Here is a 16,694-nt window from a genome sequence, read left to right as displayed (position 1 = left end):
AAAGCATCTAAGAGACCACTATCTTCAACTCTCTCGAATTTCTAAAGGGTCTAACCCAAGCTCAGAATATCCTTGCCCCTACAATGAGACCCCAAACGGGGCTATGGGAGGTCTGAAATACCAACTCTTCTCCAGTGAGAGGTGTGCATTGAAATGAACACCAAAGAATAACCGACGTGTTTATACGCCTGCTTGCACAGCACGGTGCTTGTAGGCTGGATGCTCCTTCTATTTATTTAATGTGAATCCACATGAGGTGCAGAGCAGCTCAGAATGCAGCTCAATGCCAACAGCACTGCCATTGTCCACCATATAAAAGCAGGTATCCCAGCACGGTCACGGGAGGCATAAAGCACAGAGCAAGACAAAACACCACGGCTTTTATGAGACAGCTGAAGAAAAGAATGATTGCAATAGAGAAACATCGATCTCTATTTTGCTTTTATCTCTCATTGTCCTTTCTCTGGATCTCTTTACCTCTTTGCTTTCCGAGGTTAGGGAGAGGAGAGCAACAAGCCCCTCTGCATTCAGCTCTTTCTTCACTCCACGTACAGCTCTGCATTTCACCCGTGCCCTTCTGTAGGGCTTCAGCTCCCAGCTCCTGACGCTCAGTCAACATCCCAGCCTTCAACAGACCTAAAGAAGATGTTCCTTTTCTCTTGGCACCTAAACTGGGAACTTGCTGGAACAGAACCAGATCTAGGCTTTTCTTCAGTAAGAATCCTCCAACCAAAGCCAAAACCAACAACAACAACAACAACAACCCAACGCAATGAAGAAAACACCACTCGTGAGCACTGAAGCAATGCCCTAAGGTGACATCTGCAAGACTGGGTGCCCATGCAGTCCCTTAGGTAAGATACAAAATGGGAGTCCCACCCTCTAATTAAAGGCGCTAATTAAAGGTTCCTTGGCTCATTTCTTGCAAGAATGAAAAGAAAAGCTCAAGGCTTTGGGAAAGTGCTCCCGGGTACGTGTGCCATGAGCCATTCTTGGAGGTATTGCAGCAATGGACTGTCTTGTACGCAGCATCTAAAGAGCTGTGTCAAGATTCCATGCAAAGAGAGGCAGTCTGCAGAGAGTAATGGAGCACAAATGGGCTCTAATAGGGCATTTGGCCATTACATCAGCATTAATCCACTCAGCAGCTGAACCGCGGTGCGGATGCGAGGCTCAGGAAAACTCCCTCCTCCCCACCACATCAGGGAAAGGTCTACAGTGATTTGCATCCAAACAAATGAGCTTCATGTATATCAGTTCCTTACTCAGGAGGATAATTTTATTGCCTCGTCCAAGCAATTTTAGCCAAACCACGCTTCCTCCTCGGAGGGCTGCCTCTGGGGAGGGGATATTGTTGCACGTGCAACAGAAATACACATTTCGACTTCCCAAACCTGTGTTCTCCTTGTCACTTATTTCCAAAACAGCTGCTGTCTGTCAGCAATGCCTCTCCTTTGTCAGAGCCCATCAGCATCACTCAGCACATCAGGTCTGTCTCACTTGAAGGAAGTTAGCAAGCTGTGGGTTCCTGGCCATCCATCAGCACCAACACTTGGTCCCGAGTGCACTTCATCAGCTCTCAGGTTCCAGAAATACCAACGGGAGCTCAGAGCTCACAGCATCTCACAAGAGTTTGGTGCAAAACACATGAAAACACGGGCAGATATCAGAAGTTTTCCTTCGCTGAGAGGGAGTGGATTAGCCAAATAAAAGCAAAGCCCCTGTTCTTCCCTGCTTCAAACCAAGCCGTGTCTCTCATGCCACCTGATGCAACTCAATGCTGCTGTTAAAACAGGAGAGAGAAACAGAGATGGAGGCAGAGGAAGATCTTCGATTCAAGAAAGGTGAATTCTGCCCCACTGCACTGCCTCAGACACTCTTTGGTTGCTAAATTTACCAAAAGACGGAGCAAAGCTGCCATTCCCAGCAACAAAACCCTTCTCCCATAGCATCACTGGAGACCCCACTCCAGCACTAGCTCTGAGGCTGCCCATAACCTATTAATTAGAGGATGCTGTTATGCAAATAATGAAAATTAATTAAGCCCTCACTTAATACTTTAAAATAGCCTCTTCCTTGCTGCTCTCAAATACACCTCAGGCAAACAGCTAGCATTCTCTTAATCATAAAAGTGGCGGCCTGTGAGCTGACACTGCTTTAAAGGATGTCTTTAATATCAACATAAAATCAAATACAAAAACAGCTTTGTCTCCCAAGTGGGTCAGCAGCAGGGAGATGTTAACCCAGCACTCCCAGGGTAGTAGGAAAAGGGGATTATTCCAGAAATGACAGAGGCACCCTCCCCAAGCTCAGCTCCCACCAGCCAAACAGGACAGATGTCTGCAGATCTGAGTTTGGAGTGAGTTGGGGACCACTTAGGGGCACCTTTTGAAGGGTGGCAGTGTTAGAGATCGTCACTTGCACTTGCAGAATGGAAAAAACACAGCGTTCCTTGAGGACATCACACATGGCAATGATCTCTCCCAGCCCAAACCCGGAGGCCAGCAGCCATTCCCACATGTGGCTGCACATCTCCTTCCCAGGACTGTGCTCCCAGCAGCTCTTGCACGGAGGTGATCCTCACAGCAGTCTCCCATTCGCAAAAGCTTTAAGTATCTGCTTAAAGCATCTTTTCCCCACCCTGAGCACCTGGTTTCTCCCACAGCGTGTGCAGAGCTGGGCACAGGGCAGGGCTGGGAGTGGATCGCTGCATCACCCAACACCACCAGCGCTGACAGCTGGAGGAAAACAGGAGGATCCCTGATTTGCACTTCTCTACATGACTCAGGCTGGGATGGGAGCTGCATCCTGAAGGAGCAATGAGAAGCACCACCTGCCCCTCCATGGGGGGGACACTCCCAGCAGCACTGAGCCTGGCTGCTCCATCATGAATGAGGGCAAAAGGAAGGGTGCGGCCGGGGGGGGGTGAGGGGGGGGTACACCCCATGCAAAATAAAATAACAAGGAGCACAGACAACCATCCACAAGGGGCAGGTAGCAAATTCCCCTGTGCTTTTGCTGGGCTGAGCGGCACGCTCCCCTCCCTATCTCTTTTCCACTTCCAAAGCCCACTGCTATTGATCTCGCTCTTTCCAGCTGCTCATCCCACCCATGCAAACCCGTCACCCCCTCCAATAACGTCTGCAAAGGTCCTAACAATAGACTTCATCGTCCCTTAACTTTGAGAATAATCTCAGCCATCTGCTGCTCCAAACTTTGCACACGTTTTGTGCCAGCTCTGTGAGGCAGCGATCGAAGAGGTGCCACAGTGCAACTGCATTTCACTGAAGACCTTCCAACGTTTCTCTCCTGTGTCATAACAATAAAAAAATAAATACACAAGGAAGTGGTCACACAGCAGGAAGCTCTGAGGATTGAAAGCCCATAATCAGAGACAAACTGGACTGAAATAAATAGATGCCCTCTTCCTGGGAAGCAAATCCCTGCGCTGCTCTCTGCTCCTTTCTAGCAGCACACCAGGTGAGCACAGGCAGCACTGCTTGTTATCCTCTGAGTCATTGGAAGCAGCCTTCCAACGCCAGCCCTGCTCACAGCACTGGAGGACTACGAAATATGCAGCCACGCTGACACACATCTTGCTTTCAAGTTCAGATCTCGTCCTTGGAGATCCCCAAAAACCACCTGGGCCCCAGCACTGGGTGGTTCAGGAGGATCCAGAGGCCCCAGTCAGGCTGTGATGCTGTGCACCAGGTTTCATGCCTGCTTGTACCCAGGGCTGCCTATGTGCTGGTGGACACCCAGCTGCTTCCTTCTGTTTTCCTTTGTTTGATCTTACCCAGTCCATCCTCATCTCCCTCTAACTGCATCCTTGGTCCTGAAAAAAATAGGATGGGATGGAGAGAGGAGGGAGAGGGAGGGAGAGGGAGGGAGAGGGAGGGAGAGGGAGGGAGAGGGAGGGAGAGGGAGGGAGAGGGAGGGAGAGGGAGGGAGAGGGAGGGAGGCAGAGGAGAGGGAGGCAGAGGAGAGGGAGGCAGAGGAGAGGGAGGGAGAGGAGAGGGAGGGAGAGGAGAGGGAGGGAGAGGAGAGGGAGGGAGAGGAGAGGGAGGGAGAGGAGAGGGAGGGAGAGGAGAGGGAGGGAGAGGAGAGGGAAGGAGAGGAGAGGGAAGGAGAGGGAGGGAGAGGAGGAGAGGGAGGGAGGGAGGAGAGGGAGGGAGAGGAGGAGAGGGAGGGAGAGGAGGAGAGGGAGGGAGGAGAGAGAGGGAGGGAGGAGAGGGAGGGAGGGAGGAGAGGGAGGGAGGGAGGAGAGGGAGGGAAGGAGGAGAGGGAGGGAGAGGAGGAGAGGGAGAGGAGGAGAGGGAGGGAGGAGAGGGAGGGAGGGAGGAGAGGGAGAGGAGGAGAGGGAGAGGAGGAGAGGAGAGGAAGAGGAGGAGAGGAGAGGGAGAGGAGGAGAGGAGAGGGAGAGGAAGAGAGGGAGAGGAGGAGAGGGAGAGGAGGAGAGGGAGAGGAGAAACAGAACAGAAGTGGGATAGAACAGAATCATATTGAAGAGAATGGAATAGATGCAGAATAGAACAGAACAGAGGAGCACCTCACTTCATTTCACACTAAAGAGATGCAGGACGGAACCAGAACCAACGCTGCAGACCCCTCCTGCCTCCCAGGGGCACGGGAAACACAGCCACATCAATACCAGCCCTGAATGAGCAGCACAGGATGTGATATTTGCAGCAGGACCTTCCATGCTGCTCTGTGCCATTGAGCCATCACCACTGAGTGATGATCAGATGAAGGCATGGCATAGCACAGAAGGTGAGAGCACAGCTCGAGGAGAGCACCATCCCAAGCATAAGCAGCACTGGGAGCAAGAGGAGCATCAGGATGGAGAGAAAACCTCCCCATGGAAAGTCACCGTACGGAGGACAACAGCCCTCTGTGCGCAGGGAACTTGCAGTGCTGCTCAGCAGTCCCATTTCCAGGATTTTCCCTAAAAGCTGAGGTTCTCTGCTGGGGAGAAGGATACCAAAACAACAAAAAAAGCATCCATGCACTGGCCAGCATCCGATATGCAAAATGCAGCCCCCGGCTCAAATCAGAGCCCTGCCCAAAGCTTCCCTTCGCCCCACACAGGCTTCTCTCCAGGATGCATGCAGTACAGGGTTAAACTTCAAAAATGACATTTTAAACACAAAAAGGGGAGGGACACCACGCTACCCCCACCCGAGCCACCCCCTCCTCCCTTCCCCACACCGACACCCATTTGCATCTCACCTGAATTCTCATCAACCCCATCCAAGTCCCTGTGTGCAGCGATGGAATTAACAGCACTGCCTCCTGCCGTGGGTGCTCCTGGGGCAGGTGGCAGTAGTGCCAACAGCCCTGCAAACACTTCGGCTATTTTGTTGGTTTTTTTCTGTTTGGTTTTTGTTTGTTTGTTTATTTGCTTTTTTCTTTTTTTTTTTTTCTCTTTTTTTTTTTCTTTTTTTCCCCCTTTTTTTCCGCCGCGGTTTTGCTCAGAGCTCTGGCCAGACCCACGGCTCTCCCATCCCTCTCATAAATCACCTCCTCGGCACGCCCAGAGGCAATCCGGAGTCTGCCCGGCACTGCGCTGATTGGCCTCTCGCTAATTACCCGCGAGGAAGAGTGTGGCTCGGGTGACGCGTTTATGGAGATAAATACTGCAACTTCGCCACTCGTGCTGCAAACTCGTTCCAGCCTGAGAGACCCTTCGGTGGATTCAAAGGGAAAACGCCTGGATAATGAATGTATTTTCTGCTTTGAGGCCATGATATATTAAGGTGGTGACCTACGCAGCGCGTCCCAGGTGCAATTAGGAGCTGTTGGTCGGGGAAATGTGCGGCGGAGCTCAGGCAGAGCTCAGCCCCATCTCGGCTTGCTATAGCAACGGGGAGACCTTGGCAACCCACGGTCCTGGCAGATACTGAGATGGGAGCAGGAATTGTACATGGTGATGCCTACCAGCTCCAGAGCTGCTCCAGCACTGGGATACCAAACCAGGGACAGGAGAGCCCCAGGGTAGCCCGGCTGCCACCAATCCTGCCTGCAGCTGGCTGCCCTACAAAGGGGAATGCTCAGCAGCCACATGAACCACCTCGTAAATACCTCAAGCTGCTGCATGCTCTGCAGAGCCTGTGCCTTGCAGAGCAGCACTCAACATCTCCCATCATATCCTGTCCCAACTCTTGTCCCACCACCTCCCGTCCCACCTCCCCACGTCCCACCACCTCCTGCCCCATCACCTCATGTCCCACCTCCCCGTTTCCCACCATGCCTCACCCATGAGACCGGGCTCCTGCCTCAGGGGAAGCATGGCAGGGCCATCTTATTGCTTCTGTTGTCATTTAGGCTGTTAATGGGGCAGCAATAACCCATTTTGAGCATGACTCAGTCCTTTCAGTGGGAGATGCTTGCATTGCTGCTCTTCTTGGCACCCCGAGGCCCCAGGACCATGTTCCTCACACCCATCATCCCACTGTCTCAATTCCCACTCAAACTCGTCTATCTCTTTCCACTCTAGCATCTAGATTAGCCCAAAATAGTTCCTCCAGCACCAAGATCATCTAGGCCAACCCCAACCCATCAGTTTCCCTACTGTCCCCAGTGCTGGCCACCAGTGCAGCCCAGTGGGAATGTAGCTCTGTGCTCAGCATCACTCCTGCAGTATCTGGAGACAATTAAACACTAGTACTGGAAACGTCTGCCCATTAGGAAAGCTGACAAGAAGGTTTGGGAGCATGGAAAGCATAGGGGTGTGCCGTGCTTAAACACCATTCTGAAGAGAGGAGCAGCAGGAATTGAGGGCAGTGGTGACTCCACTCAAGAAGAGCAATGGTATAGAAAACCTATATATCCAACTCCCAGCCCCGAGGCATCATCAGAGTCCACAGAGTGATGCCAACATCCACTGCTGAGGGCTGGACACAAGATGCATGTCATCATTTTATTTGCTTTTATTTTTGATTGGGCTGGAAAGCACCTCCACCAGAAGGCATCGTGCCCTTTTGTGCACATTAAAACTGAGAGCTATCAGAGGCAAATGTCAACATGTTAACAGCGGGCTGGTAGAAAGCAGCACCCTGCCTCCCTCATCCACCTCATCCCTGCACATCTCACCCTGCACATCTCATCCTACACCCATGGGCTGGCAGGGAATGCCAGCAACCAGCAGGGAATACGACATGCTGCCTTCCTACAGGGCTGTACTGGGGTGCCCAGGAGCTCATCCCAACAGAGCAGCCCCCAGTGCAAAGATACGGGTGATGGAAAGCAGCCCTTGTCCAAGGGGGGGTGGATCTTTCATTATGTTTTGTTTATCTCCTATATCAACAAAGCTATGAAGCATACGATCCCTTCAGGTTTTGTGAATCCACTCAGATTGTATCTCTGGAGCTGGAGCTTTCCAGGAATTGAATAGCTGCGAGACACGACGTGGGTGAAGTGAAATCAAACGCGAAGCCTCCAACATGAAAGGCAAATGGAGAGGATGACAGCACTGCTTATACCGAGGGAGAAAGGGGGAGGCAAGGAAATTAAAAGCAATTAAAGGGAATTAATTAAAAGGTATAGATGAACTATGAAAGAAGAAAAACAGCTATGCAGAGTTTGCTAAATAGACCCAACTTTTAATTGTTGCACTTAGAGCTGCAAGCCCTAGGGGTTCCACTGCCCCGAGGCTGTTTCAGAACAACAAAAGAGAATCCCATGACTTAACCAAATGACTCCTCTGCCTCTCCATCTGCGTGGCTGATGAGTTTCAGAGCTCTCCTCCCACCCAGCAGCGAAGGAGCCATGAGAAGCAAGGCTGTCCCCACAAAGACCATAGCACAAGTTGGAAAGATCCATGAGGACCACTGAGTACCTCACACAGCACCACCCAAACCAAACCCAGTGTCTGAGGGCAATGTCCCAAAGCTCTCTGAGCTCCAGCAGCCCAGGGCTGTGCTCACCGCCCTCTCATGCAGAGACAGTGCAGGGACTGAAAGTCATAGAGAGCTGATTCCCACCAGGGAGATGGATGCAGCCACCAAGGGCTGAGTCACAGGGATGGGCACAGAGCATCCACGGGATGGGTGGGAAGCACAGCACACAGATGGCCCAAACCCAAGTGTTTTGGGGGGGGGGGGTGGTTCTCAGCCTTCAACCCAGCCTGGAAGGTGCTCCACTCATTGGGAGATGCTGTCTTTAATTCAGCAGTTGATTCTCATTACCTCTCCCTGCAGAAAGCAGCAGCTCTCAGCCAAAAATTAAATGGCAGCAGCAGCTAAGTGATCAGCACAAACTCTCCTCTGCATAAGCCCATCGATGACCAAAAAACCATAACCTCTTCTTAGAGCACCAACAGAAGATTTATCCTGCCTCTGGGCTCCATCGGGTTGGCAGTGCCCTATGTTTGCTTCCCAGCTGAGATGATTGTAAGTCGAGTGTTTGCTGCTGCAGGGACTGCTCTGCTCAATAATTCAATGCCTAATGACTGTTTAACAAGAGTGATGCCCACCATTCCAGCAGCAATCCAATGGCCAGGCCTTGAGATTCCAGCAAAGGAGGTTGAAATGAGCTCCTGGTTGGTGTAAGGAGTGCAGTTTGTGCAATTCTGGGTTGTGCACAGTGTGGCATGTGGCACACGGGGACATGGTCAGGGAACATGGGAGGATGGGATGGGGTTGGATTGTTCAGGACTATCAACACTGATCATTCCATGATTCCATGAGTGGGCACGGTGGAGATGGGTTGGACTAGTTGACCTCTGTGCTCCTTTCCAGTCTCAATGACTCTGAGTGGGCCCTCTGAGCCACAAAAACAGAGCCTATCTGGAAGCTGAGCTCTCCAACTCCATCCCTGAGCTCAACCTCCATACAGGGCACCACAGGGGATCCCAGCTCCACCCCCATGGCACAACTCCATTGCAGACCTCTTCCTTCCTCCTCCACCCCAAGGGTTTGTGCCATTAAGGCACTCCTGCATGGCTCCATCAGGGTGTGGAAGCCCTTGGAAAGGAAGCACTTGGTGGTGTGGAGCACTGGGACACGGAGCAGCTGTGCACAACGCCCAGAGTGGCACTGCTGGGAGGAAATGACACACCACTGCCCTGCTTTGCTCAGGACCAAAATGGGGTAGAAAAACAAAACAGGATCATTTTGGCTCACCTGCCCACCTGCATCATCCTTCCAGCCGCAGGCACCACGGACCAAGCAGCATCTGATCCTTTTAGCACCACTGCAAGACATGCACTGTCTGGTGCTGCGTGGGGAGAACACACAGCCAGGGAGCCAGCTCCAAGCAGAAACACTTTATTCCACTCAGCAGATCCCCAGCTGCACTCAAGTTAAAAAAAATATGGATTAATTTATCACTCTCCTGATTCCAAAGATGAGCTTGGAAACACAGTGTGTCCCACTGGGTTGACAGACACCTACTGCTTCGGTATCTTGCACACCATGCCCTCCCCACCACCAGGACCAGAGCACTCTCACTATTCCCCAGCCACAGCCATGTCCCTGTCTCAGCCACCTCTCCCTCCACTCTCTTGAGCCCTAACAGAAACACCTAACAAAACAAGCAAGGCATAAAGGTCACTTTCCAATAAATTAAGGAGAGGAATCAAAATCTCCACTGCATTAAGCAGTAAGAAGGGCTGGGGATTGCACCCACAGTAACAGGAAAGCAAACCCAACCTGTATCCCTCAGCTCCATCAGAGGAGGTGGAAGGATGGTGAAGGTGATGAGAATCAATCAATAGAGTGAGAAAATCTTGGCTGAGCATGGAGGACCCCTTGGCCCTCTGCTCAGCACATCAACACATAAATTTTGTTTCCAACTTAACTGGGAGTATGCTTCAGCTTTGCATTGCTCAGCATGGACAAAAGACATCTCCTTTTTATTTTTCCCTCTGCTGAAGATTCATCCCGAGCCCCTCCAGATCAGCAGAAGAGCAAAACTGGCTGCTAACCCACCCTGGGGGTTGCCAAGACCCAGAGAGCACAACAGTGTCCCCATCCCCAGCACTCATGGCCCCATACGGGTCAGGGCAGTGAAAAGAGAGAGAGGGCAGCTCTGCTTTGGTTTGCACACTGACCCATTACTCATTACTTGAGTTACTCATTACTTCCCAACCACTATCAACTTTGTTAAGAAAACACAAGACCCCCCAGGCCAGACCCCCATGCCTCCCACAAAGGGAATTATCTCTACCACAACTAAGCCCAACAAGTAGGAAAGGCTTTGCACGAACTGTGTCTTAGAATACAAATTGTTCCAACATCCAACAGCATCGGTGGTGCTGGAGAACCTCGGTTTCTTCCACATTATTGCTCCCAGGCTCAGCAACCCTCCCAACCACAGCTGCACGACACACAGCACCTTCCCTATTTCCAGGTTGTTTTGGAGGAGCTGAACTTGAGCCCTCAAGCCCAAGGACTGAGCAGCACAGATCCCCAGCTGAAGTCTCTGTGCACGCATGCAGAGCACTTGGAAATCAAACTGCATACCCCTAATATAAAGTGGGGAGATGCAGCAAAGAACCTTCCTGGCACTGATTTGGGATCACCTGCAGAGGAAAACCCCACTGCTGCAAACTGGGTGTGCCAGCCAGGGGCTATCACAGCACCTCCACCACCCTATACATGGAGCAGACAGATGTAGGCAGTGATGAGGGAACGTCCTTCTGACCCACGAGGACTGCTGCTGGTCAAGGTGCAGCTGTGAGATGATCCAAAGGCAAAACAGAGCCTGGAGATGTCCACCTGGGAGCCAGCCCTGAGCACACAGCAGGGATTTACAAGTCAGAGCACTTCCCAAAGAAGAACGAGAAGAAAAAAAAAGCCCCTTCGGCCATCATTTGTGTTTTGCTCTTTTTTAAATTTTTTTTATTTATTTTTTAATATGAAGAAGAAAAGCAGCAGCACTTGCTGGGAAACAAGAAGCCACATAAACAGCTCCAACCTCCCTGATCCTAAAAGTTCAACAGATTTTGCCCATAAAGGACTTCCAGGATGACCTCACCTCAACCTAAGAACCCAAACGAGGCACAGAGACCCCATACTGCCCCACACAAGGACTTCAGACCCAGCCAGCAGTCCACACAAAGTCTAGCACATCCCATTACAAGATGGATTAGCAGTGCTTTTATGACTTGCAGTAACACACGGGTATGGGCAAGGGTGAGCTATCCCCACTGGGTTGGAGGGAGCACACTTCTTCAAGCACCAATTTGGACCCCAAGGTCTGAAGTCAGCTCTGTAGGACTGTGGGGAGTTTACAGACTTGGGGGAATTGGGAACTGGAAGGCTCAGCCTTGGGCTGGGGGACATAGTGCAGATAGGGGGATGCTGATTTGGGGTCCCTGTGTCACAGAGCCAGCTGGGGAGGGGATAGGAGCCAGAGAGGGCCATTTCCATCTCTCTGCAGACAGCCACAGGGAGGAGGGTGACACGGGGATGATGAAGTCCCCTTCACAGCATCGGGGTTGCCAAGCAACCAGGACATACTGAGAGACAATAGGGACTGAGGCCAAAATGTGGGGTTGGGTGTGGGACTGCTTTCCCCCTGTGTGGGGAAAGGCACTGTGACGTGGGGCTGAGGAGAGCATTACATCCCCAAATCACTGCTCCCACCACCCTGGTCCCACTGTCCCTCCCTGCATCCAGGGCAGCGACTGTGGAAAGTTCCTGCAGATTTCCAACACCACGACAGCTCTTGCCAAAAAAATGCAGCAGAGGAAACTTGCTCAGGACTGGAAGGTTGCTTTCATTTCCTTCCCTGATTTATTTTACTATATTTTATTGGCTGATATTTACTTCTCTTCAAAGCCTCCCTGTGCCTTTGGGTTGCGTGCTGGGCAGCGGGGCTGTGCAGAGGCATTGTGCAGCAGGGCATTGCTTTACAGCTCCAGTCCCAGTGGAGACAACGGGCTTAGGATTACCCCAGATGTGGAGAACGGCTGCTCTGACACCAGTGGGAGGCACAGGTGAGCAAAACCACCACTGGTCACACTGTGAGTGAATGGAAATGAATGCAGAGATTGGTGCGCATCAGTTCCTGCAACACACCATTAATTGCACGTGATCCCAGGGCTCCCTGCAGCCTTTAATGCAAAGTGGTGACGGGGTTCTCCCTTGGGATTTCAAGGCACACCATGAAGCCACCAGCCAGCATCACTGCGGCCATTCCAGGGCCACCATAGGGTGTTCCAGAGTGCCACCAAAAGTGGTGAAATGACACAGAGCTGTGGGTGTCCCTGTTCATTGCACAGGTCCCTTACAACTCTTAGGATTGTAAAACATCCCCATAGAGAAACCCAAGCAAGAAAAAGAGGGGGAAGGCTCAAGTCAATAAAAGGATCATTTGGGAGTCCAACTGTAAAACAGGGCACGAGCTCACTGTGGCAAACCTCGCTCACTGGCAATGCTCCTTCCATTGGGAACCAAGATGTTCCTGCTCCAGAACGACCAAGAAATCCTACAGGGCAAAAGCCAACCTTGCGAAATAGTAAATCCTACCCACGCCGGACCCTAAACTGGCAAGAAGCAGCAATCTGGGAGACACCAATAGCAAGTCAGTACCCCCAAAATGTTACTCAGGACCTTCTGGAGCATTGTTCACCCCATATCTTGAAAGGATCCAATCACCCCACAACCCAAAAGGACCTCATCACCCCACATCCCCCAAAAAAGGACACATCACTCCACATCCCAAAAGGACTCAGTGTCCCCAGGGGATGCTTGGCTGGCAGGGGGTGACAACCTTCAGATAAGCCATAAAACTTTCATGTCAGCCGTACAACCACTCCTCTTGCCCACTGGCAGCCACAAATAAAATCCCCACACCATGCTCACAGAGGACAGATTTCCCTAAGGTGATCCTGGAAGGATTCCAGTGTGATCTATCCCATTTGTCAGACCCGAACCATCCTGCAGCTCCAGGTGGAGGCAGTGATTCTGCATTCTGGTACCAAACCATCGCCCAGTTCTTTTAGCAAAGAGCATCCCACTGCCCCAGAGCCCAGGCATGGAACATCGGGGCAGCATATCTAATGAATGACCCCACGTATCCTTACAGCCTCTGACCCACTGCTGTCACCCCTCAGCTCCTGATAATGGGATCTAATTGAACTGATGAGATGAAAGGATGAGCGGGGCTGCTCCCGCTACACCTGTAAGGCACAGACAGTGACAGAAGGAATTTGGAGACAATTGGATTTGTCCCCAAATGGCACAAATCCCATTGCCCGGGGCTCATCCATCACAACACCCCATCCTCTGGCAGCACCAAGCGATGCCACAACGTGGGAGGAGTACGGATCCTCCATCCCAACATTATCCATACATCTCTATGGATGCCCCAAAACCTTTGAACTACTCGCTCTTGCTTTCCCCATCCATCCCTTTACCAAAATGCATACGGAGTCCCCAAAAGCCCCTTGTCCAGCTGCTGTCCCAACAGGACACATGCAGAGGACTATCTGCAACGCCCAGAGCTGCAGCCACGTCCCTGCAAATAACGGTGCCGGGTGCTGCCTTGTCCCATGCTGCCACCTCCCTCCCATGACAGCTGGGGACAGCAGGGACACGCTGGGACAGGGGAACTCTGCTTAGGGATGCTGTGACATGGGGAGATGCGGTGACATGGGGGGACACGGGGGAAGACACAGAGACAGGCAGCAGCACATGCAGGGGCAGCACCATGTCCTGGGGGGCACTGGGGTGAACAGGGGGACCCTAAGACACAGCGGGCACAGACTCTGGGAGAGGGGTGTGCCCAGATAAAAGGATGGGGTGATGAAGAAATGGGATGAATAGGGGATAAATACAGGAAAAAGAAACGGGATGAGAATGGGATAAAGAAATAGGATGCAGGAATGGGATTAATGTGGAAAAAAAAATTAAACGGGCAAAGAAGAGGGGTGAAGGAGTAGGGTGAAGAAACAGGATGAATATGGGATTAACAGGAATGAAGAAATTGGATGGGTATGGGGGTGAAGAAATAGGATAAAAGAATGGGGTGATTGTCACGGGTCCGTTCCAACATTCTAAGGTTCTGTGATAAAAAGGGGTGAAGGAATGGGATGAAGGAACGGGGAAAGGGAACGGGATGAATAAGGGATAATACGGGAGAAAGAAATGGGATGGGTATGGGATAGAGCAACGAAGTGAGCAAGACAGATGAACACGGGATAAATGCGTGGGATGAAGAAATGAAATGGATACGGGATAAGGAAATGGGAAGAAAGAACGGGACGAAGGAACGGGGTGAACATGGGATGAAAGCAGGGAAAGGAGACGGGACCGATATGGGGATAAGGAAACGGGATAGACAGGCGGGATGCATGCGGGGATAAAACAGGGGGAAAAGAAGTGGGGCGGGAGGTGGGGGGGGGGGAACGCGGGACGAGGGATAGGGATACGTTAGCGGGGCACAGACACGGGACAGACCCACGGACCCCGCGCCGATCGGAGCCCGCCCGCTCCCCCGTACCTCCGCGCCGCGCAACTTCGGACGAAGTTCCGCCTCTCCGCCACCGGGACGGGACGGGTCGGGTCGGGACGGGACGGGACAGACCCACCTGCGCTCCGGGTTTCCCCCCCACCCCGTCCGTCCTCGGGCGCTGTGGCGGTGCGGAGCGCGGCGGAGGCCCGGATGTGTGCCCGCTCCCTCCCTCTGCCGCTGCCCGGGGCGGTGCCGCCCCGCGCTGAGCTCCGAGGGGGGGGTGGGGGTAGGGGGGGGGTGGGTGCCGCCGCCGCCGCCCGCCCGTGGGCGCCACGTGGGAGCCGCCCTGACCCCCCTCCCCCCCCTTTCCCCTCACTCCCGCCTCCTTCTCCCTCCCTCCCTCCCTCGGCGGGGTGACAGCTCCACGCGCCCGGAGAGCGGGGAAGACGGGCGGGGGTATCGGCCAATGAGAGAGCGAGGAGGGATTGAGGGGCGGGGAGAAGGGGCGAGGCGGCCAATCGGAACGCGGCGGGGAGGGAGGGGGAGGCGGTGTGAGGCGAGGGCTGTGAGGTGCTCGTCCTCGTAGCCGTCTGAGGCGGTGGGCTGTCGCCCCGTCCTGCTGACTCCCCGGAATTAAAATGGGGAGAATTGAGTAAATGTCAGATGTCTGATCCGCTTGGAGCCACTCGCCCCAAGCTGAGTGTCTTGGGTCTCACCCCCAGCACCTGACAGCCCCCATCTGCTCGGGTCCCAGTGGAGAACAACCTCCAGATGGTGTGGAGATCTTTGTGGCTGCTCTCCTGTCCTGCCCGGCCACAGTTAAACCTGAGGTGTTCCCAAAGAGCCAAAGAACTTGGTTTGAAGTGGCTGGAATATAGGCACAGCTCTTTCTGCTCTGCCTGGCATTACAGAATCATAGAATCCTAGAATGGTTGGGTTGGAAGGGTCCTTGAAGATCACAGAACCAGAAGACCATGGAATGGTTGAGTTGGAAGGGTCCTTGAAGATCACAGAACCAGAGAACCATGAAATGGTTGGGCTAGAAGGCATCTTAAAGCTCCCCCAGACCCAATGCTGCCATGGGCTGGTTGCCCCCCACCAGCTCAGGCTGCCCAGGGCTCCATCCAGCCAAGCCTTTGCACCTGCACATTGTATCTCATTGTCTCTCATTGCCCTGACCGACCAGCCAGCCACCTTCAGACCCCATGGGTATGCATCCCAGTCCCCTGCCTCTTGTCTGCCCTAGTGGCTTCCTGGCCAGGAAGAAGCACTGAGCCTGGTGGCACCACAGCACCTGAGCACCCTGTCACAGCAGCACCCCTGGGTCCGCTGATGGTGAGTTGCTTTTGGACCACTTCTGCTCTCCAAGGCACACCTTACCTCTCTTGTGGCTGCTGGACTCCCGAAGGTTTGTTATGCAACTTGTAGGGTCATGGAGATAGATATATCCAGCCCTGTCTGGCTGCTATGTCAGTTCCACTCATCGTAGAATCATTAAGGCTGGAAAAGACCTCCCAGTTCCCCAACCCCAGCCCACCTTACATTCCCCACTGATGATGTCTGCAAGTACCTCATCTGTACAGGTCTTGAACACACCCAGGGATGGGGACTTCTCCACTTCCGTGAGCAGCCTGTGCATCACCACTTTTTGGATAAGAAGTTGTTTTTTTTTTTTCCCAATACCCACCCTAAACCTCCCGGGTACAACTTAAGGCCACTGCCTCTCACCCTATCTCTTGTACTTCTACAGCCATTTGGTCACCTCTAGAATGCTGAGGCAGAGGGTTCTGACTTGCCAAGTTTACCCCCTTCTACGAGCAGAAACTTGGCTCTGTGAGATTTGTTCCACTCTGACATTTGCTAATGAAGTGATTGAGAGTGTGGGAACTGGCAGGAGAGGCAGGGAGCTACCTCATCTTCATACACATAATCGATAGCAAATCAGTACTTAAAAAGTGAAGAGGCTGATGGTGTTTTTGTAGGGCAAGACATGCCCTGCATTTCAGCCTTTGATTCAGAGGGTTTAATGTGCCATGAGACAGAGCTCAGCGAGTGAGTCACATCGTGAAAGCTCTCCTGTAGCTCCTGAAACTCCCTCTTGGCAAGTGTGTCATGGTTGCTTCAGCATGTCTGAGTCTGGTCTCCAGCTCCCTAAGCCCCCAAGGCCCTGGTAGGAAAATCCCTGAGTGCAGACCTCAGAGGGATGGCACCAAATCATGCGTCGGGCTCTTGCTGGGGTCTAGACTCTCATGGGCTGGATTGGATCCAGGGTGGATGAGGCAGAGGGTGGCACA

General features: G+C 52.7%; 1 protein-coding gene across 1 annotated transcript in view; it reads right to left on the bottom strand.

Moving 5' to 3' along the window:
• The window catches only part of ZBTB7C (zinc finger and BTB domain containing 7C), a 97,410-nt gene extending 82,899 nt beyond the window's left edge, over nucleotides 1–14,511 (bottom strand). The window contains exon 1 of the mRNA XM_065745249.1: nucleotides 14,449–14,511. The gene's annotated coding sequence lies outside the window, so the exon portion shown is untranslated. The remainder of the gene's footprint in view (nucleotides 1–14,448) is intronic.
• Between the last annotated feature and the right edge of the window lie 2,183 nt (nucleotides 14,512–16,694).

The sequence above is a fragment of the Cyrtonyx montezumae genome, unplaced genomic scaffold, assembly GCF_038088225.1.
Source record: "Cyrtonyx montezumae isolate F1298 unplaced genomic scaffold, pur_monq_1.0 scaffold_34, whole genome shotgun sequence".
In the NCBI taxonomy this organism is placed as follows: domain Eukaryota; kingdom Metazoa; phylum Chordata; class Aves; order Galliformes; family Odontophoridae; genus Cyrtonyx; species Cyrtonyx montezumae.
Note: the sequence above shows the minus strand (reverse complement) of the source record. Positions and strands in the feature narration are given on the sequence as shown.